A 24297-nucleotide genomic window follows, 5' to 3' on the forward strand; every position below is an offset into this window, starting at 1 on the left:
CCCAGGCTGTGGGAAGTCTTCACCACTGAGCTTAAGCAGGAGATATTATGAAAACGATCATGATTATGCAAGTAGAGAGATTTGAGGCAGGTGCCAATTGGAAAACTATGTGATAAAAAACACTTTAGCAAAATACTCCATGACTCAGAATGGTTAACAAAAAAAGGTTAAGTTAGGCATGTTACACATACATATTTCAAATATTTACACATACATAAGTGTGCAGACACATGCACAGACATATATGTATACATACATACAAACATGTATACATAAAGACCCGAACACAAATATACATGTAAGCATATGCACATACTTAAACATACAGGCAAGCACATACACAAATACACACAACTTACACATAAACATACATATACACAATCATGAACAGATGTACACATATACATACACTCTCATACATACAAATATGCATACACACATGCATGTACATACATCGCATACAGATAGACACACATACATATACAGACAAATACACACACATACTCAATGCACACATAGACACACATATATACACTTTATCAGAAAACAGAACACAGCATGGATTGCTTGTGAAGGCAGGTCAATGTTGGAGTCCTCCATGTTTTTATAGTTGATGCTTGGTATTCTGGATATATTTATTATCTAATTTCTAACTAAATGTCAAAGAAAATGTTTAGAGTTGGGTAACTTAGTACTTCTGATTACATAAATGTGCCAGAATATAATAGTGTAAGCTAAATCTCTATATTTCCCTTTTAAAAAAAGATTTATTTATTATATATACAATACTCTGCCTGCATTACACTTTCAGGCCAGAAGAGGGCACCAGATCACATTATAGATGGTTGAGAGCCACCATGCGGTTACTGGGAATTGAACTCAGAACCTCTGGATGAGCAGCCAGTGCTCTTAATCTCTGAGTCACCTTTCCAGCTCCATATAGTTCCCTTTGTTAATGATTTTCAAGGTAGAACAACAGCTACGTTTTTAATGTGATGTGGTTAAGATGTGTTGGAGAGTAATGTAAAGCAGATTCAGATAATGGGGAGCAAAATTATTTTAACCAATAGTACTCTACATCACTGTGAACATAGATCTTATTCGCTGTGAGATAAAAAAAATTCAATGAAGATAAGAATTAAGATATTTGGATTAATGATCTTTCCTTGTATATCCCTCACATGAAAACTTTGATTTACTGATACATTCATAAATTGAATAGTGTGAATTAAAGGGGGAGATCTGGTGGCACTCAGAGGAAGGACAGCAGGTTACCAAGAAGAGACTTGATACCCTATGAGCATATACAGGGGGAGGTAATCCCCCTTAGGAACTGTCATAGGGGAGGGGAATAAGGGGAAAATGGGAGGGAAGGAAGAATGGGAGGATACAAGGGATGGGATAACCATTGAGATGTAACAAGAATAAATTAATTTAAAAAAAGATACGCTTACATCACAGTAGGCGGACATCAATAATATATTTATGTCCTTATACAAACAAGTTCCAAAATTTCTAGCTAAATTATGTATTCTAGTCACATATTCTCCATGCTGTATCCAAGATGTATAATGTATAGTTTACTAATTATTAATTGAGGCTTTGTAATTCTTCAGTAGAAATAAATCATCCTAGATGCAGGCATATATCTAAGTAGCATAAGATACATTATTGAAATACAGATAAATGACTTATTTATTGTCCTTATTGACAAAACCATCATGGAGCTGTCTTGTTATTACAAGTGTAATCATTTTTCCGTGCCAACACATTTTTTTTCCGTAGGAATAGTACCATCCTGTTGAAGATTGTGCACTATATTCTATATCCATAGGCCCATATAGAAAGAAGCAATATTATGTGGCTTGATATGTCCATAACTAATTGCAAGAAGAAAACGATATTTTGAAATCTTAGCCTATAAAGAATGCGATAGCCACATGCATGCTGGAGAGGCTAAGAACATAGTAGCTATCAGAGCTGAATGTCTCAGCAGTCCTAGTCTGGAATGGAAGTCCTCGAATATTCCTAGAGAATCAAATGATCTGTATGTATATACATACATAAATGTGCATCTATGTGTGTGCTTGTGTACATATACATAACTTTATACATATACAAAATGTGTAAAATTTCTTCGATTCTGTGCTTTTCAATGACCACACGAAATAACTTTCAAAATTTGATTAAGCTGCCCTTGGCCTTTGCTCTAGACATAGAATTGAGCCTTATGCCTAAGACCATAAGGATCTCAAAAACAATGATGCTGGAAAGCTGGTGTGATGAAGGCCATAACCATATGACCTTAACTTTTAAGATAAATTTATTTGGAAAGTCTTATTTCATATAGTTTTAGAAATAAAATGCTTGACGATAAATAACTCAGCTATCATAACTGAAATAGTTCACCTTGTATGAAACTGATTTTTTTTTGTGTGTGGACATTTTGAACCATATTCACTGTTTCTATTCAGGTCAGGTACATTATAACCATGCAGTTAAAAGAACCACAGCTGATATCATATGACGATGCTGCTTTTATGAACAGTAATAGGGTCCTCATGAAAGACTTGACATAATCTCCTTATCCTCTCTACCATGTGAGGAGGAATGCCATATGTTGGTCAGAAATCTGTCTCTCCCAAATATTGAACATGCTGATGCTCTGGCCAATGGCTTTCAGCCTCCCAAATCAAAAGAAACTTTTTTCTATTTATAAGTTTCAAGACCCATGGTATTTTGTTATAGAAGTCCAAACACACAAAGATAGATATCAGCTAAAGAGAAATGAAGACCTAGTTTAATAAATTAGGGAGAAATATAATGTATAGAATCAGAGAGTTTAAGAATCTGTTCCTAAGCATCGTGGCCCTGTTACCACAAGTAAAACGTGATTAGGTCTTGATCGCCTCCCCCCCTCCCCTTTCTCTACTTGCTCAGTTATTGTAGTTCTAAAATGAAACGCTGCAAGGATTGCTGCTGCATGGGTCCTGGCCACAGAATGCAGTTACCCTTTCACCCTCAGACTGTTTAACTCAATGAAACAAAATGAATGTTGTGTGGTGAATAATGGAACTATTGTAGCATCATCACTCCTTACAGCCTGTCATTTACAGTTTTGACCTTTGCCACCCTTCATTATTACAAAATTGATAGATCATGTTCCCAGAATCAAATAATCTTAAAATCTGAGGGCTATACTCTTGCTTAAGCAAGCAGTTGTGTGTGCCTAGGTTTTAAAAGGCTCTCATCTGTCTGGGCCAACATCTTCTGGAATTTTCTTCTTGACATGAAGTATCCTCATTGAAAATGAGAAAGTCAACACTGTAAATGGATTCATGGGAAAAAATTCTGTGTCTTAATCTGTTTTGTATAAAAATGTTCACTGAGGTGTCAGAGATACATTGAAACAAACACCCGTGAATACTAATAGCAGAGTTAGTGATACTTGTTATTCTGGATAGAGAAAGAAAAAAGCTACACCTCAGCAATTGAACTTATATTTTGCCTTTCCAGTTCTTTAAAAAGTTTTTAATATAAAACACTTTATTCTAAATCCTTTAACTTGTTATTCGACTAAATAACATACTTATTGGCTTAGTCAAATAAATTTAAATAAAATTGCTTTTGCTATCATTTGTAAGGACTAAGTCTTTATTCTAACTGTAGTTGATTTTTCTTAAATCAGAAAATTAATGAAAACCAATGAGACACAATAACCTATAAGAAAGTTAATATTTCATTAGTAATAGTTTATTACCAATGATATCTCCATCAAACCGTCTTGATTAATCTCTAAAGACAAACTTTACTCGCATCTATAAACTCAAATGCAAACTGTGGTTTCCATTTCATTCTCCCTTTTCCTAAATTAGTCTGTTTTTCTCTGGCCGGCTTATGCAAATGCATACAAAACATCTTTTCTGGAGTCACTTCAGACCTTCTCTGCAACCTCTGACAAGCTCTAATTAACTTCCTCATAAACATTCTAAACCCAGGACTTCTTCCATTTTGTTTCTTAAATATGGCATCTCTTGTTTGGCCACCTTCATGTCTGACAGGCCTTCCAAGCTCATGGCCAGTGGCAGCTGTAGAGTAACACCCATCCCCAACCCCCGCCCCCACACCCCCTCCAGTATTCAGAGCAGCCACTGGACTAACTTAATTATTTGCCCACTACAAGTGTATTCTTGGCCGCAGCAATGGTTGTTTATTCTCTCTGGCATTTATTTTCTCATCTGTACCCCAACCACAAAAACAGTGAAAATAGAAAGCTAAAGTCTAACGCAAAAGAAAACAAAAAAGTAATCTCTTCAGTGTCAGGCTAATTTAACGGAGTTGTCACTCTTACGGGGGGATAATATTTTCCAGTGGAATGCATGGACCTTCCACAGGCAGTTAGCCTGCCCAGTGTAGTAACATAGGAGTCGGGAGGGCTTTCTGCAGATCATTATCCACAGTGCCGAGTTCCCTATTGTTCCCTCCTGCTTCCCTGATGTCTGCCCACTTTTCTACCTGGATTGTGGGATATCTAAGTAGAACAAAAAACTTTAAAATAATTATTGTACTTACTGTGTCTCTGGCACTGAATACTGGAGGCAAAGTGACGGCTCTTACCCTTATAGACAATTTAGATAATTATAAACTATACTACTTTTTAACATGAGAGAAAATATATACGGAAGAAATATGTACAGACTCTGTAAGATGGAATTTAAGTCCCACAAAGGCCCCTTTTCATGGCCAGGCTATTTTTCTTTTGTTTTTGTCTGTATGTATGTTTTTTGTTTGTTTGTTTGGTTGGTTTTGTTTGTTTGTTTGTTTTTGTATTTTTAGGAAACTCGGTGTTAGAAACGTTTTCCATCATCAGCTTAAAGATTTTTATATGAACCAACTTGCAGGCCCTTCTCCAGAATAAGTAAGAAACTTCTCACAACCAACTTTACTAGATGGATAAACTCAAAGCTGTTAGACAATTAAGTAAACTGTTGGCACAACAGAATGATGGCCCAGATAACTCTTGAATGGTTGAGGTTTTTTTGTTTTGTTTTATGGTTTCTTTCTTTAGATCATTTAAATTTCAAGAATCATTATGTTTCACTACAGAAATGTAGAGGATTAATGACTCAATATGAGGTAGACTTTCATTAAGGAAGTTTTCATATAGGAATTTACTTAGAATTCTGAACTTTCTCTATCTCAATCTGTCTAATCCCTCATAGATCCAAACCCTCTACTGATTCTTCCTATGTAATAGGAAACAAAATGGCTGTGAATGGCCTGACTTGATGTGATCTTAAAATAGAGGTAAACGTTAGGTACCAAATGGCACAATATCTATTCAGAGCCATGGATCACACCATGACATGCCGAATAAACAACAGTGGAACAATAGTCTTCCTTCATCCCTTTCTTTTCTTTTCTTTCTTTCTTTCTTTCTTTTTTTTTTTTTTTGAGTTTTTAACCCATTTTATTTTAGTTTTTAAAATATATTTTATTAATTTATTCATATTACATCTCAATGGTTATCCCATCCCTTGTATCCTCCCATTCCTCCCTCCCTCCCATTTTTCCTTACTCCCTTCCTCTATGACTGTGACTGAGGGGGGCCTCTTCTCCCTGTATATGCTCATAGGGTATCAAGTCTCTTCTTGGTAGGCTGCTATCCTTCCTCTGAGTGCCACCAGGCCTCCCCATCCAGGGGACGTGGTCAAATATGGGGCACCAGAGTTCGTGTGAAAGTCAAACCCCACTCTCCACTCAACTGTGAAGAATGTCCTGTCCATTGGCTAGATCTGGGCAGGGCTTCGAAATTTACTGCACTTATTGTCCTTGGCTGGTGCCATAGTTTGAGCAGGACCCCTGGGCCCAGATCTGCCCATCATAATGATCTACTTGTGGGTTTCTAGAACCCTCTGGATCCTTCTATTTCCCCATTCTCCCTTGATTCTCTCACCTAGAGTCCCAATAGGAAGTCTTCCCCGCTGTCCCACTTTCCTGGTAAACAAAGACTTTCTTGGGACATGCCTTTTGGACTAGTGTCCAGATATAAGTGAGTATTTACCATCTGACTCTTTCTGCTTCTGGGTTAACTCTTCATCCTTTTCTTATATCACTAGATATAACTGAAAAGAAGTAATTGTGTTTCATAAGCCAAACTGCAAATGGAAATGGAAACAAACATGTTCTCCATAACAATCTAATAGCAAACTTAAAGTAATTTAGGTATTTCAACAAAGAATTTGCTTTAGGGATCTGGGAAATTGTCATAGAAAGGCTAAAAAAACAAAGATAAAAGAAGAAACAGTGATGGGTGACCACAAGTCATGAAGCTAAGGAAGCAAAAGCAGGTTTTGAAAATGAGGCTTGGGTTCCCAAGAACAGGGTCCAGACATCTCTGTTGGTTTCCTAATCCTGCAATACTTCAAGCTAAGGCTTACTCTTCTTAGGGGAGGAGTCAGTTTTGCAGCTGCTGACCCCTTACAGGAGGGAAGTCTGTTCCTGTTGCATTAGAATAAGCTGCATTACTAAGGTCTCCAATAGGGTCTGAATGATCGCTTCATCTTTCTTCAGTCTTAACTTCCTCTAATGTAGTCTGCTGATGTAATCTGTCAAGAAATAGCCAAGGGAGAGGAGTACAGGTGGTCAAAACCCACCATGGTATTCCTGTTGTACTTTGAATATGAAGTGTCCTCCCAGAAAATTTATGAAGTGGGGGCCTTGTTTCTAATGTAAGATTTATTTGGAAATGGATCAGTCTGTTGATGGATTCATATTTGAGGACATTATGGACTGATGTAAACATTCAATACAGGCCGAATTGAAAACAGTTAGTTGCTGGAGGGAGGAACTCCAGTCAGGAACCTTGATGTAGTCACTGAAAAAGAAGCCAGTTAGGAAGCCCATTTGCTGGTTTGCTTCTCTGGATTGCTTGGATGGATATCTTTTATAGGCCAGGCTGAGGGGTGGCAGTGCCCAGAACAGGCCTAGATTTCTTACAACAATTACAAAGGACAGAATGCCTCTACTTAAATGTCCCTCAACTGGGGGCATTTGCACAATGTGGGACATATGCACAATGAAATTCTATTCAGCTTTACAGAAAAACAGAACCATAACATTTGCAGGAAAATGGGTGGAACTGGGAAACATTGTACCCAGTGAAGTCACCCAGTCTCAGAATGACAAATGCTTCATGTTCTGTCTCATTTGTGGATTGTGGCTCTCAATATTTGGAGTACATATCCTGAGGCAACTGTAGAAACTAGGAAAATAGAAAGACCATGAAATGATGGGTGAATAATAGGGGTAGTAAGACACAGGGACTGTGAAGAGGGAAAAAGGAAGACTTTAATGAAGGATGGTAGAAAGCAAGTGATACAGAAGGAAAGGGGAGAATGAGGAGTAAATAGCACTGAAAATACAGGGAAAAACCAGGGGCGAATGAGGAGTAAATAGCACTGAAAATACAGGGAAAAGACATAGGCAAACATCACCATTTTGTTGTTGTTGTTTTTCCAAGACAGGGTTTCTCTGTAGCCTGGGCTGTCCTGGAATCGCTTTGTAGACCAGGCTGGCATCGAACTCACAGAGATCCACCTGCCTCTCCCTCCTCAAATACTGGGGTTACTGGCAATTGCCACCATACTCAGTGCAAACATCACTTTATAGTCAGTTAAAAATAAATGTATACTATATGTATATATATAGTTTATATTAAGTTACGTCACCTAGGAAGATCATCCTTCACTCAAGAGCCATAGACTATAGACTAACAGAAACTTCAGGACTAAACAGAGAAAACTTCCTCTCCAAGGTGTTGTTCACCATTGCCTTTGGTTGCCTCCCAGAACTTGAAGGTAAGCACCTATTGCCAAAGTCCCTACAGCCTTAAGACACAGGATTTAGAAGAATCCAGCTTGAGTTGGCCTGGAAGTCTCATCTCTTAGGACAAACTCTTAAACACAAGCTTCCAATGGAGAATCAAAAAGCCCTAGCCAGATTTAAAGCCTATGACTCATAACAGTGAATTGACCCAGAAAGATGCCATGCATAGTGTAATAATTGCACTTTTATCTAGGGGAACTGACAATTGTCTAGTTAGATTTTAGGTCCTCTCAATAGGAGAAAATTCCTGTGGTTAGAGGTGGGGATGGTCATAGATCCTAGAGGAGAACCTACCGCCGTTTTCTTAAGCAAATATAATTTCTAAGTGACTTGTTTTACACATACAGATCAGTACAGCCGAGGATGACTACGGTGGTGTCTGCTTAGAGCTAGTATGACTAAGAAGCTGAACCTTCTCAACCTGTGATTTCCCAGGAAAGACCTTTATCATGAGAGCATCAGGTAAGATGCTGTAATGGATATGCAAAACTTCACAAGGCCCCTCCCCTAATGGAGAGCTAAAGGGAGTCAATAGTTGTTGAGAGAGGGACAATCCATTTACACAAAGAATGAGTACCCTGATAGGCTACTCAATACCAAATTGTCAACCCGTAGTCACATGTATGTAAGAGAAACACTAAAAGGACCAAGTAGTTTAGATTGTGTGTGTGTGGTTTGTGTGTGTGTGTGTGTGTGTGTGTGTGTGTGTGTGTGTGTGTACATTGTATGTGTGACAAAAATTAAAATATTTTTAAAAATGTGCTCATGAACTTGAGAGGGAATTGTGAAAAGGACACCGATATTTGGAACATGAGAGGAATGAAAATGATGTAAATGCTATATGCAGATATGAGATTGTCAAAAATAAAAGAAATTATTTTTACAAAACTTGCTTTTTAAAAAAAATAAAACCGTCTCTCAGGCATGACTGTAATTGATCTGATGGAGGCAACTTCCTAACTGAGATGCCCCGTGCTACTCTGTCTGCATTATGTTCGCAAAGACTAACCTGAACGAGGACCCAGTGCTGTCACGTGTGTGTCAGAACCACCTCAGTGTCTTCAGTATGGACTTTTAAAGATTAGTGTTAGCTCAAAGCCTCTTTTAAATATTTGTCAAAACAAGATCAAAACCTGCCCATTGGTTATCTATGAATCATTGATGCATGGATCATTGAAACTTAGAAGCAGATGTGCATTTGTTATTTCAAACATATGGAGCGTATTTCAAAACTCTGACATGTCCCTTTATGCATAGTGACTCCATTTTCAAGTTATAACATATTTATAGGTGCCAATTAATGTTTAAAGTGTATTCCATTGATTTACAGGCTTAGTTTATCTGCATTATTTATTAATAATAAAGTACATATTTCTGACAGACTTAAATCTGGTGAAGTTATACAGTAATGTTTGTATTAGACAGTCTGACTTAATTAGGTCATATATTTTCAATTTATTGAATCTAATGATTTATTATATGAGAAATTAAAGTGCCTGAAGATGCAGATGCAGCTGTTTAAGTGACTTATATATTAGAATATTTTACTATCTGACCTTTGAATCCTGAATGGGAAATATAAATAGACCAGTTTTGCTACATAAACAGGCTTTTGTTTTAATCCCAAATGTGGAGTATGGGCTGCTTTTAGTTTATTCACAGCTGCTAATTACCTCATGTCGGATGTGGTGGTCTATGCCAACTGACAACAGCCTTGTGTGCCTTGGAAAGGGGCGTGGCCTTTGCCAGCTGGAAATAGTTGTAGTCTGAGGAATCTGACTGGGTACAGATATCAGAGCCCAGAGAGTGAAGGGGCATGGAGGAGACACTGAGAGAGACAGAAATAGATAAATAGATAGATAGATAGATAGATAGATAGGTAGATAGATATATAGATAGACAGACAAAACCCTTAGAAGAAACAGTTGGAGGAAGCAGAGTTGGCAAAAGTGGGAGAGAGCAGAGAGACTTCTTTTAGAAAGAAGTGGTCTATGGCTCCTTTGCCCTCTAACCTTTCTCTCTTATGTAGTGTTGAGAGGTTGATGAGGGAGAGGTGTGATGAAACACAAATAAAACAGTTTTAAAATTTGGGCCAACAGATCGGTGGTTGGGTGAGAAACAACCCACAGAATTAACTTTGGCAATATACCGTGTAGCTCAATTTCTTTGATACGTATTACTAAGGGCTTGGAGAAGAGAAAGGACTAGATACTGCCTCTTTTCCCTGTTCTGCTGTTGCTACATGCTTTTCACAGCAGCAACTCATGCCCAAAGGAATAAAAATAAATGCAAGGAAAGTCATAAATCTGATTTTTGTTTTTTTTTTTGGTGTCCCAGCCTCAATTTTCCAGATATGTTAGTGACATTATTTAAATTTCTTTCAACATCACTATTATTTATTTAAGAGTGCGTGGCAAAACATCTCAGCCAAGCAACTTAAAGGAGAGATTTATTAAAGCCAGTGGTGAGAGGGGTCTTAGAGCACAGCCACATAGTCACAGCTTTACCATGACAGCATCCTCTTGGCCTCAACCGTGGAGAGTCAGGAGATGGTGCAGTATGGTTGAGCCTTCTTCTCCTCACATGAAGACAGTGAGGGAAGAGAAACAGAATGAAAGGGAGGAAAGGAGGAAGGGAGGAGAGAGAAGAGAGAAGACAGGAGACGGATATGGGTGGAGACAGAGAAGTATAGATCTGCTTTAAGACAGAGCCTGCCACCATGGACCTTCAAGGACTGCCTGCCCACTGTAAACCCCGCTTAGAAACATTTCATAGCCTCCTTCTAGCAAAACAGAAATCTATCAGCTGAGTATTGATTAGATGAGAGATTTCAGCATTCAGTCACCTCTCCATGGCTAGATTCACCGCTCAAGAACGAAACCTTCAACAAAGGAGACTTTGAAAGGATAGTTCATATTTAATGACAATAAGGATAAAAGAGAAAGATGCGTAGTTCAAATCTCAAGATCAGCTTGAAATCAATTAGGTGATTACTCAAGTATAACATTATTCCTCTGACTTGAGTTTGAGTTTCATCTTTAGAAATGTCGGCTTGTCTGTGCCAACAGTATATGAAAAAATCAAGCTCAATAAGTGTAATTTGACATCGTAGGACTATTCAAAAGTTTAAAACAGAAGTCTGAACTTGCTGAGTAGCCAGGCTGATCTGGTTAAGTGTCAGGTTGGCCTTTCACCAACAGAAGGTTTGAGTCCCCTGGGAAATCTATTGGCAAGGAAAGGTGTTTATTACTGTGATCAATCATTCATACCTCAATAGGAAAGAGTAAACTCAGTTAATAGCCAAGATCCAGCTTTATGAAGGCTTAAATCTCAGCTAATTCCTCTGCAGCAAGCAAGGAAACTCCCTGGAGACCAGATCACTTGCAGGATGTTAGTCACTATATCTACTTTTAAAAAGCTGAGCTGCTAGTTTATTATACATCGAAGACACACTGTCTAGTTAAACAATGGCATTCTTGTTTATAAAATCTATGTTTGAGATAGTTTTCATGAGAAATGTGCATGCTTTTTAAAGTAGAAATTTGAAAAATCAATTCCTAAGAAGTTATATAAAGCATATATTTAAACTTAATCAGAACAGTGACAAAAACCAAAAATACTTGGTAGACTTAGTTTATTTATTTGTTTGTTTAAAAGCTTATTTCTCCGATTTATATGCAAACTTCTCAATCTATATTTTGATATGCTTTTAATGTCCTACATTGTTAGTGCAAATTAGTTGTGATATCAAATTATGCAAATGTTGAAATATGTATTTATAATCATCACACAAAGTTTAAAACATAAGGATTTAATCTTAAGGTTTTTATATTACCTTTACACATGATTTCCTCTATACTCTGATATCTGTTGCCACTGTTCATAATGAGTCACGGCCTTCTTTTCAATATTGGGGAAACTATGGAATGGGAGATTCTAGGTTGGAGACCAACACAGACTAAAAGAGGTTTTTATTTTATAAAACTAGGTAAATCCTCATCTCAAAGTCTGTCCTACAATTTAAAAAGGTACTTATAGGTACTATAGATTATTTGTATTTTTATAATGAAAATTAATATATTTCCACAGTTAAATACCTACCACTACATCTCAATTTTGAAGAATGAAACAGAATATTTTTGAAATCAGAATACTTGGGCTTAAATTCAAGATCACCAGTTGCTGCTGTTCATTAAATCTTGTCAGTGTCTTTGTTCTCCTCTTAAACTTCATGTGTAATATAATGATACTGATTATATGACTTCACATATATTTCTATATATGATGAAATAAATTATGTAAAATATTTAGAATGATGCCATGGAAAAACTGAATAAAGCATAATTTTAATTATCTTCATTATTTTACTTAAAGCAGATCTCATGGGCTACTTGTAGATATTATACACATGTAAATTGCTTCATTTGAGTTTTCCTCTTCTATATAATTTTGTCTTACATGGGAATGCTTTAACACGTGCGATCTTATCTTAGTCTTTAAAATAATCTGAATAGAAGACAGACAGTTGAATCTTTTCCACAGATAATTCAAAGACTTAATTAATTATAATTTGAGAAATAGTTATGGGTAAAATCTCATTAAAATGGATTTTCTACAAATGTTGCATTTATTGCAAAAAAAGAAGGTGGAATTGAATTATAATATCTGTCACACTTGTAAATAATCATCATATGACTTGCAGTTGGACCTAACTTAGATTTGAGTGTCTTAAGTGTCTCTCTTTTGTTATAATTTCTTATGTACTAAAATGACACATTTGTCTAGCTACATTCTCTTGAGGAAGCATCTTAGCTGCAATATTCTGGGGGTGTTATGGCTTCACCTGACTTGTAGCAGACACCCTGTATAGCCTAGTCAGAGGAGATATACAAAGAGGAAGAAGTGATTACATTTTGGCTATTAATTTAGTACTACTTCCATGTCAGGCAACTAATATTTTTTCAAAATGTATCTCTTAATATTCATTCAGTCATCTAGTTGGTACTACCGATCTGCCATGAACCATTACACCCCACTAAGAAGTAGCTTTCTGTATTTTTTAAGATTCATATTAAAAATAAATGAAATTTAAACTTACATGGCTAGGGCAATTTCCAGTAAACCAATTACATGTCATAAGCCACTGGAGAAACTGGGTAAAATTGATACATTGCCTTTATGGAGATGGCTAGTGTTTTAGGACTAGCTCAGCCTCCAGATAGTAGAGAAGCTACTTTGAGTTTCCTACTATAGACAGAAGAGATGAAGAAGCCATTGGTGTAGTCAGATTGCCAGAGCTTTCCATGAGGTTGTGGGGTGTTTGCCCTCTCAACAACTCATCTTAAAGGACTATTCAGCAGGATGGCGTCCAGCAACAAGATGAGCATTGCACTGAAATCTTAACATGTCTTTTACCCTCATTGACCTCCTCTCTTGTCATAGGTGTTTCACAGCAGTGTGGTATCATCAATAATGCCTGTGGATTGAATTTACATCACCAGGCTTACTAGCAGGCATAGGCTTTGAGTTTTTGAAACTTACTTTATTTGGGATTCTTTAATGCCTCTGCCTCCCTTCCAACCAACCAACCCTAGGTAGAAGAGAAAGAATGTTATTAGGGACAGGTGAATTAGACCTTTTTAGACTCAGTGCCTTGGGGGTGATTTCACCTTTCACTGTCAGGATTTCAACAGTCCAGAACAGCAACAACAAACACCTCAACAGGAGCCAGCAGCAGTGGAAGCCACAGCAGGCAAGGGCAGCAGCCCCTTTGAAGTTTTCTTTCTAACATTTCTGTCTAAGAACATCTCAAAGCATAGTAAAGCGATGTAAAGTGATGCAAAGGGGTGCCTCTCTGGTAGTTTTATTAGTTTGTTTGGCTGGTTTTTTAAACCTCCTATTTATATTCTTTTGAGTCCTTACTAGGGTGTTTTCCAACTGACAAAGTCAACGTCTACACATGAGGCAATTCCCAACTGACAAAGAGCCCAGGCTCTCTTGCTAGTCTGTTTCTAGCTGAGAAGCATCCCGTGCCCTCTCCCAAGGGATCAAAACAAAAACATGTTTACATCCACTATAAGCAGGGGTTTTTATGAACTCTCTGGCCCTACATATTTATTTTCATATACTGGTTGGTATCCAGCCAGATATGGACCAATGGTTGAATTCACTTTTGTCTCAATTAGGAGTTACTATTGCTCTAATGAAACACTATGACCATAAACAAGCTGGGAAGGAAAGGGTTTATTTGACTTGTACTTCAGCACAGCTGTTCATGATTGAAGGAAGTCAGGACAGGAACTCAAGTCACCATTGGACCCTGGAAGCAGGTACTAAGGCATAAGCCATGAAGGAGTGCTGCTTACTGGATTTCCCAACATGGCTTGCTCAGCCTGTATTTTACAGGACCCAGGATTACCAGCCCAGGCATGGCACCACTCCAGTCAACCACTAATTACAAGACTGCCCTACATCAAGATGTTATAAAGGTGTTTTCTCAACTGAGGATCCTTCATTTCACATGATTCTAGATTGTGTGTATATATATATAAAACTAGCCATCACAATTGACCCACAACTTGACACACAAACATATCACTGTTAAGCCACAACCTTTCATCATTATTGGTCCCCAGGATCACATATGAATACAAACATTGCAATAAAAACATTCCAAAAATTTAAAGTCCCACAGTCCTTAAAGATGAAAATACTTATTAAAAAAGTATCTTTGAAAATCCAAAGGCACCAGCCAAGGACAATACAGGTGGTAAACCTTAAACCCCTACCCAGATCTAGCCAATGGACAGAACACTCTCCACAGTAGAGTGGAGAGTGGGATATTACTTTCTCACATACTCTGGTGCCTCATCTTTGACCATGTCCCCTGGAGGGGGAGGCCTGGTGGCACTCAGAGGAAGGACAGCAGGTTACCAAGAAGAGACTTGATACCCTATGAACATATACAGGGGGAGGTAATCCCCCTCAGGAACAGTCATACGGGAGGGGAATAAGGGGAAAATGGGAGGGAGGGAAGAATGGGAGGATACAAGGGATGGGATAACCATTGAGATGTAACAAGAATAAATTAATAAAGGAGAAAAAAATAAAATAAAATAAAAATCCAAAGTCTTTGTAAAATCCAAAGTATCATTGAAAGTTTAATCTCTCAACTATGGACTTCTATACAATCAAAAATAAATGAAGTACTTTCTTGTGACAATAAGAAAGAACCACGACACAATCACAACAAAATCAAACAAAACCAAACTCCAGTTGTGTAAATTACTCCAAGCCTCAGGTCTGGGATCCACTCACCATCATCTGGAATCCTCCAAAGGGCTGGAGTCACTTCTCTGGCTCTGTCTTCTGCAGCATCCATAGCTTGACTGCTAAGCTCCACCTTGCTCCAGTCCTCACTCAGCTGCTGCTGTTATTGGTGGCATTCTATGCTACTGACATTCCCCAAATTCCTCGGGTGACTGCTGCAACTGGGCTGCAATATTCCTACCTTTCCAGCTCCTGCACATCAGCACCCTGAGCCCTCAGCAACCAATGGCTTTTCAGTCCCGTGTTCCATAGTCCTTTCACACTTGTTCCCTCCCCTCCCTGCCCCCCTCCATCTTCCCTCTCCCTGCTCCCCACCCCACCTTCTGCTCCCAGTCAGGTCTTCCACAGCAATACCTTAGGATCCAGTATCAGTTTCTTAGTTAGAGTTACGGTTGCTGTAATAAAACACCATGACCAAGAGCAAGTTGGGGAGGAAAGGATTTGTATGGCTTGTATTTCCACATGATAATCCATCCTTGAAGGGACTTAGGACCGGAACTCAAGGAGAGCTGGAACTTGGAGATAGGAGCTGCTTACTGGTTTTCTGGGCTGTATTCTTATAGATGCCAGTGCAACGTGTTCCGTGATGAGACCATACAGTGTGTAGGGGCCTTCCCTCATCAATTACTAATTTAAAAAAATGTCTTACAACTGGATCATATGGAGATATTTTTTTTAAAAAAATGAGATTCCCTCCTTCTCAGATAGCTCTAGCTTGTGTGAAGTTGACATAAAATTAGATCATGTGATTTGGGATTGAAAAGTCATCTAAGAATAACTGGTTTATTGCTGACTGGTTATCTAAATTCTCTTAGGTATTTGGGGAAATCAATGTTTCTTGGTTCTGGCTTATGGGCTGTAGCTGAGAATTATGGACTTATAGCTAGTCAACTGGCCACTTGTGATGTTTGGAAATATAATTGTTTCTAGAGGATTAAATTTTAATTTCACTGGACTTTTAAAGTGTAACCTTAGGGGTTATTGAGACAGCTCAGTGTTTACAACTTTTGGTGAGGTTTAATTTGGAGCACCAAAATACAACCCCAAGCACCAGCAACTCCAGCTCCAGGGACTTTTATGCCCTCTTCTGCATGGCCTCTATAGGAAGGTGGATGTGGATTAACACACACACACACACACACATACACACACACACACACATGCACACACATATGCACACACACACACATACACACACATATGCACACACACATATGCACACACACACATACACACACACACATACACACACACATATGCACACACACACATACACACACACATATGCACACACACACATACACACACACCACTCTTTATCACCACTAAAATAATATATTCTTAATTATATAATGAGCCAGACCTGGTGGTGCCCAATGGTATCTAGCACACAAGAAGCTGAGACAAGGGCATCATGAATGAGAATCTTTGGCTGTTTACTGAGACCTAGCCTCAAAACCCAAAAAGAATAAATAAAAACTGAATGCATAATATCTCTTTATTCCATACACATGCTATTGTAATTACATATTTTCAATAAAATGTAAGTACCTATTCAGCTTGGCTTCACTCTTTGTTATCTTAAACTTGAAGTCTTTATACTCATTATTTGACCTTTATTTTTTATTTGGCTTTTTCTTTCACCTTTAAAAACTGTTGTGGAGTACTTTATGGACATACTCATATATATGTGTGTGTACATATATATACACACATATGTACACATATATATCTAAGTGACACATAGTTCTGTATGATAATGTGGTGTGATATGACATTGCAATACTATCGATAACATATGAAACTCAAACGTTGGTAGACAGCCCATCACCTTAAACTGTTGTTTTTTTTATTTGATCTTATTCCTAAAGAGCTTGAGAATCAATATTAGAAAAACACCTTTCAGAAGACAATCAGAATACTTGGCTTTATTATACTATTTTCATACATATGTGTTATGGGTACCAACTTCTCCTTCCTCCAATTGTTATTCCCTGTTACACTGTACAACACTATTGGCCCGTTTCTCCTCTTCAGACAGGCTAGTGCTCTCTGCATGTTACTTGGACTCTATTACACCCTTTGTTAACATTGATTGCTATTCTTTATGTAGTTTCTACTCTGCACTGTCAATGATTACTCCTTTCAAAGAAGGGAGACATGTTATTATTAAAATAATCACAAAATGTAGAAACAGTTATGGGAAGACTATTTCCTCAAACCCAGAGATGGAGATTTGATTATAAATTCACAACGGATAACAAATACCTGTGCATTATTTTTCTAAACCCAAAGCGAATTTTATTCTCCTGGCATTTTTTTTCTGAATGTTAATATTTACTCAAAAGATAAATGTAGTCTAACACTTAAATATGCTAATTTTATTGAGCATTTTATAAATATTTTCTTATCATGTTTAGTTTAGCATTTATCTTTAGACAGCTGTCTATGGAAATTATAATAATCATTAAAAAGCTTTAAAAGTAGTAATGGTTTTTCAATTTCATAAGTCTGAAAGTTATGCCATATGAAAAATGCTCAAGCAGAATAAATATGTTTTTGACAGATAAATGAGAAAGTTTCTTGATACATGCCTCAAGTGTTTGATGAGCTGTCAAAGAAATAGTGGTTGAAACTGTTTAGTAAGATCACTTTAATGTTCCAAAGGAAAACCTACCATCCGTGGATGAATAGAACTTTTGTTTATTTAACTTAGAATTGGTAATTACAATCTGACCAATGAAAAGATGGACTGTGAAACATAACTTTGAAACTTACATGACACAGATGGATAGAATATATTATCACTATAAATTGTAATTTCGACAGAATGTCCCTTGTTTGTCGGCATGCTTCTCTGCTTGTGACTAGAAACTCAACAGGTTAAATCATCGTAGCTGCATGTAAAGAGTATGGTTTGTATTACAATTCATGTTGATTTTCATTGTTCTCTGAAGTATTATCCGGACATTGACAAAATACACATAAATGACACACACACACACACACACACACAGACTACAGAAAAATGCAGAATCCTTTGAGATATAACACAAATGAAAAATAAAAAAATTTAAAATAATTGGCCTTGAGTCAAACTAGAAAGAGCACAGATTTTTATTTAGGAGAGCAAAGTAGAATTTTGTTTTCAGGAATTCAACTGAACAACTAAGGATAATTAGAAAACTAGCCAGGGAAACGGGATGTTTTAGATGCACTAATGCTGAGATTTGCTACTGAGATACCACTAGGGATTTCTCTGTTGCCTCAGCTGTGGCCAGATCAAAGCTGCTGCTGCAGCAGCAGAGGTATCCTAATACCACCACCACCACCAATAGGAGCAGTAGCAGCAGCAGCAGCAGCAGCCTCCCAACTAGGCTAAAGCCATAGTGCCCTGCCTTAAGCTTTGGCATGGGCAGCAATAGTAGTCTGACCCCAAATAGTGGCAGTCCATCCCTAAGCTGCAGCAGCCCACCTTCAAGCTGCAGTCTCCTTCTGCTAGCCACTGTGCCACAAGCCCATCCCTGTGATGTTATACCTAACCCAAGCTACACGGATCCAACTGCCCCCTACCCAGGCCTTTTGCCCACTGTCTGACCACCATCTACAGCTATGCCTAGCCCTTGAGCATCAGACCACAAAAGTTTAGAGTAGCTCACTGCCCATCTTCCTTTCTGCCTTTTAGGGCAGTCATCCCCTCCTTCCTACCCAGAGGCTGTGGAGACAGGAGACTGGCAGGGCTCCTGTAAGTACCCCAGCAGGAGCTGTCCATGGTAACTATTCTTGCTTCAGCCTACTGCTCTATGAAAACCAGACACATTTCATGCCTGAGAATGCCTGCTTCCAGTACCTGGGAGCTGTTCATAATGACCACAATCTTTGTAAAAATTGGACACACCCCCTATATATAAAGGCAGTGTTTGCCCATGTTCCTGTTGTCTTCTTATGGGAGCAGAGAAAGCCACTCCTGGATTTGTCCCTCCAATAACTCTTTTTAAATTTTTATTAAATTTTTACATATACATATATATTTACATTATCACACATATAAACAATAAACTTCCAAGAGGAACCACAAAACAATCAGGAATGTATGTGTGTATATATATATATATATATATATATATATATATATATATATATATATAATAGTGTTTTGTTTTGCCTATTTGTAATTAGCAGCCTTGAAGAAAACATCTTTCCTATATTGACATGTCTAAAATTCTGAATGTAAATCACTATCATATCCCATCATTATCAACTTAACACATCTATCTAGACCTAAAAATATCTTCACCCCTAAACAGCTAAGCTTAATTGTAAAACTAAACCATCTGGTCTTCCGCCCCATCACAGACTTGAGAAGGAATGAAATTAATTATCTGAGTGTACAGGTATACAGTAGATTTCCAAATGAGAAGACGACAGAGATGGTTTGCTGCCTGAATAATCACCCAAAATTCTCTATAAAATTGGAACATTGTCTTTAGCCTTCTAGCCCAATATATCTGACAGACATATTTGTAAGGAAGAAACTATTGAGGACTTGCTTACTCTGTCTTGGCAGAGTTTGGCCATTGACTCTGCCTGCATCCAAGCTTCCCCTTTTTTAGGCAGAATTCTGTCCATTGTAGAAACAAGGACATTTTCCTCAGGGGCTTGTTTGCCACATTTGAAGCCATCTCCTTAAGAAGGTTCTTTGATGTTTATCATCCTCTTCGAAGTAGACTGGGTATTGCCAGGACTTAACATGTCCCTTTGTCAATGAATCTTTAAAATAAAAACATTTTGAATGCTGCATTCTGTATGTTTCTGAGGTTTTTGAAGACCTTATATAACTATTTTACCTTATCTTTCTACAGAATTGTATCTATCTCTTATATCTAGGATGTATATTCTTGTGATACAAATAGATGAGTAATTGATGTGACCATGATTTGATCAACTAACAATTAACTTGTGTAACTTACTTATCCTAAACAGCCTGCAATAGCACATTCAAAGGATTGGAAGTAAATCTTGTACTATAATTGAGTTGTTTGGGTCGAATACCTCATATTAGAGTAGCCTTTCTGAACAGACTGAGAGAGTGTTCAAGGATGTTTCCATCTCTCCACCAACTAAATATTCCAAAAGGCCTTTGTTTCAAAGGGCAGGGTCAGAAAAATTACCATTTCTCATAGCATACACAAGTCCCAAACAAAACCCATTTTGTGGACATTTAAAAGGGTATATTTCAGGTTCAAATTCTAGGTTTCACTGTTGGTTCTGCCAGTCATGGATATTTGGCAATGGAACCAGCTCCTTTGTTATGATAGAAAGAAAAGAAGATTTCTGCTCTTAGTATGTTCTTAGAATTCATCTGTAGAACATTAGTATGATTATTTTAAAAGTTGAGTTTGATGTTTGTGTGCATTGTATTTGAGCATGACAAATCATAACATCCACCTAAACTAATCGATTTCATGAATTTAGCAGCCAAATACTATATATCTATATATCTATATCTATATCTATATCTATCTATCTATCTATCTATCTATCTATCTATCTATCTATATCTATATATATATATCACCACAGAGCTTTGCTACTGTGATTTTTTCCCACAGAGAGAATGCATACTGAATATATAAGTAACTACACAAATGAGATATATATATCATATATATGTATATATATTAAATAGCTTAGTGGATGATAAATAGGTAACTAGATAATGTATATAGACATGTTGGATGACTAGGGAAGATAGATGATAGATAATAGATAAATAAATGACAAAGAATAAGGAATAAATGAGACAATAAAATATAGATAAGTGTTAGATAATGTGATATGTAGCTTGTCTAGTTGCATTTCATTTATATTTTAAGCTTTTGTAGATAGTTATAGGAAGTCCATGCAGTTGAGATAAATTGTCTAACAGGAAGCTTAAAATGATAGAATATTGAGAACCATTGTCACAAACAAATCACTCCTGGTATTAGATTGTCTGTAGCTTGTTTGTGCATTATACTTGAGAAATATACTCAAAGTAACCTACTTAGGCTTATCCAACAGTAAATAAGTTCCAAGTAAATGAACACGTGTTTCCCTAAGCGTTTAAGGCTATCTTGTGAGGCAACACTTTAATAATGACTCTTCTTCATTTGTGTGCCATTGAGATAATACTTTTGACATTGGTTTTTTATATGCATCATACTTTCTCCTTTACTCGCTGAAGTATGGGGTGAGTCTAAGAAAATGTTTATTCAGCAATGTAATTTTCCAAAACACCGTGGAAGTGATATTTATTAGTTTATCAATGTATGCAACAAAAGCAAATGCAAAATGAATAATGTATTTTGAAATGTGAAGGTAGAAAGTACCTTAACTTTAAAAAGTGGGGCTTGATTTTTATCATAGAAACTACAGATAGATTAAAAGTGCGTGTATTTCATTCTAAAGTACATCTACTTTAGACAAAAATAGTGTATCTTCACTTATAGCATTTAAAGCAATATCAGCAACATCAGAGAGGCACGTTACACAATAAATGATTTCAACAATTGTCTTGCTTTACAAATGGAAAAAGTACAAACTATTTCTAGACAGAGGATTCCCATGTGGCACAGAAAACAAACATACAGTGCTATAGGAATAACACTTTAAACATTATTTTGGTTCAAATTTATGCAGCTATAAATATGTGGCATGTATATAAGCATCACACATCTGAATATTTTTGTACTTTTAAAGCAATAACCATCAAAATGGTAACATCTAACAGTAGCATTCCCCAGTAGGAAAGGCCCAAGAAAAACCCATGGTTAGGTCTCTTGGGAGTCTGAAACATAGAAGCCTGGAGGGAATATTTTTTAAATTGATTTGAAGTCCCAGTGGGAAAGAGATGTTATGATAACTGGTGGTAGAATACGCTGGTGCTCTGTGCCTGCCGGGCTGCATACAGAACATTCTAGATGGCCTCCTCTTAAGAGCATCTCTGGAAGTGGGAACCTCCTCCGACCAATTACACTAATGACAGTGTTAGCAATATCCCACTCACATAGAGTGTTCTGATGTGCCACACAACATTCTAAGTGCTTTATAGCTGGTCTTCACCACCACCTTAGGGGATGAGAATTGTTACTTCTGTTGTCATTTGACACATGAGGACAATATAGCAGATATATAGATAATGCACAGGAGAGCAAAAATAGGGACTAAGGCCTTCTAAATCTCCAAACTATAATTATGTCAACTGTATTTTGGAGACTATTGAGAAGATCAATTCTAAAGAGCTCCTTTGATGTGCGTCAGAAGTGCATCTGAGCTTACCTAAAACACCAGAAACAGACTTCTCAAAACTCTGCTCATCAGCCTAGGAGTTTGATAGCATCTCTGGACATCAGTAGTGCTTCCTCCTGTATGAGAACAAAATGCTAACAAAGAGATGACAAACGTCTCCTCTAGGTTAAACTTACCTCAGTTAAAAAAAAAACACAAACTCTGGTGCCTCATATTTGACCACGTCCCCTTGATGGGGAGGCCTGGTGGCACTCAGAGGAAGGATAGTAGGCTACCAAGAAGAGACTTGATACCCTATGAGCATATACAGGGGGAGGAGGTCCCCCTCAGTCACAGTCATAGGGGAGGGAAGTAAGGAGAAAATGGGAGGGAAGGAGGAATGGGAGGATACAAGGGATGGGATAACAATCGAGATGTAATATAAATAAATCAATGAAATATATTAAAAAAGAAAACCACCATTTAAATGCAAATAGCTCTTACATATACGTCCAAACAGCAACAATCTTGGGCAAGTAGACTGTCTTCCCACATCCAAAACTTTAATTATCAAAACAGAGACTGAGAAAAAGAAGAGAAAAAAAAATTCCTCCAAATCAATTAAAAATATTCCAACTGATTATAAACAGAGACATGCAGTATTATAACTCTTAGCCAACTAAATTGTAGAATAGCTTTAAACCTATCCAAAGTGTTTTGCATGACCATAGTAACAGGAAAATCAAATTAGTTCAAGACTAGTAATTAATGTGCAAATTAATAACAGTGAAACTATCTATGAGTGGAGTTTCTCAGACTTTATTTGCAGAGTTTGCTTGCTTTTCCTAACATGTGCTCCTCTGTGGAACTGGTTCACATGACTGAAAAGTTTGGAGGGAATTGTGTATGCTTTTTAAAATTTTTTATAGTTACCCTCAGTTTTGGTTTATTCTATATGTTCTAAAAATGGAATTTACATATATGATAGTTGGGAGACAATAGTACCCCACAAGTGATTGATGGTCTTTTTAATGCCTCATAAAAAAGGAGATAGAATGTCAGTATGTCTCAATAATGCTCATGTTAAATCCACTGGCACTGTTAAAATAGCATGTCCTGGGCTTTCCAGTACTTATATTATTAATTTTGAATGAAAACACCACTTGTCTATATTTGGGAACTATACTTGTGTCCAGTTTCCTATGCCTTTGTTCACAAATTTATTACTTATGATCACTCCTGCCTGTGACAGGTGATGTATTATATAGTCATTTGAATTAAATTCTACAATGAAAAAGAGCTGTTAGTCTGCAATTTTGACTCATATTTCACTTATTTATGTTGTTCAGAGTGTGTCCAACTTGCAGCCAAAATAGCTATGATTATGATTTAACACAGAATCCTGAAACATGAGATTTTTGAGGGAGAGTTTTCTATTTGTAACTCACTTTTATAGTTCTCTATGTAGATGAAAACATAATGTCCAATTCAAGAAGCTAGAAATGCTCAGTGGATCTCTGGTGTTTTTTTTAATACTCTATGATGTATAAATTCTGACATGGTTTGAAATGTATCTCAGCAAACAAAGGTGAAAGGTAACTCATAGTTTTTCCTCAGGACACATGGTAGATGGTAGAGTAGCCGTGGGGCAACCTTTTCTAAGTCTGCTGACCTCCACATATGTGGGGTGGGAGGCCTATGTGTACACACACACACACACACACACACACACACACACACACACACACACACACACACATCATCACCACCACCACCACCAGCACCACCACCACCATCACTAACAATGTAATA

The sequence above is a fragment of the Acomys minous genome, assembly GCF_964271855.1.
Source record: "Acomys minous genome assembly, chromosome: 15".
Taxonomy (NCBI): domain Eukaryota; kingdom Metazoa; phylum Chordata; class Mammalia; order Rodentia; family Muridae; genus Acomys; species Acomys minous.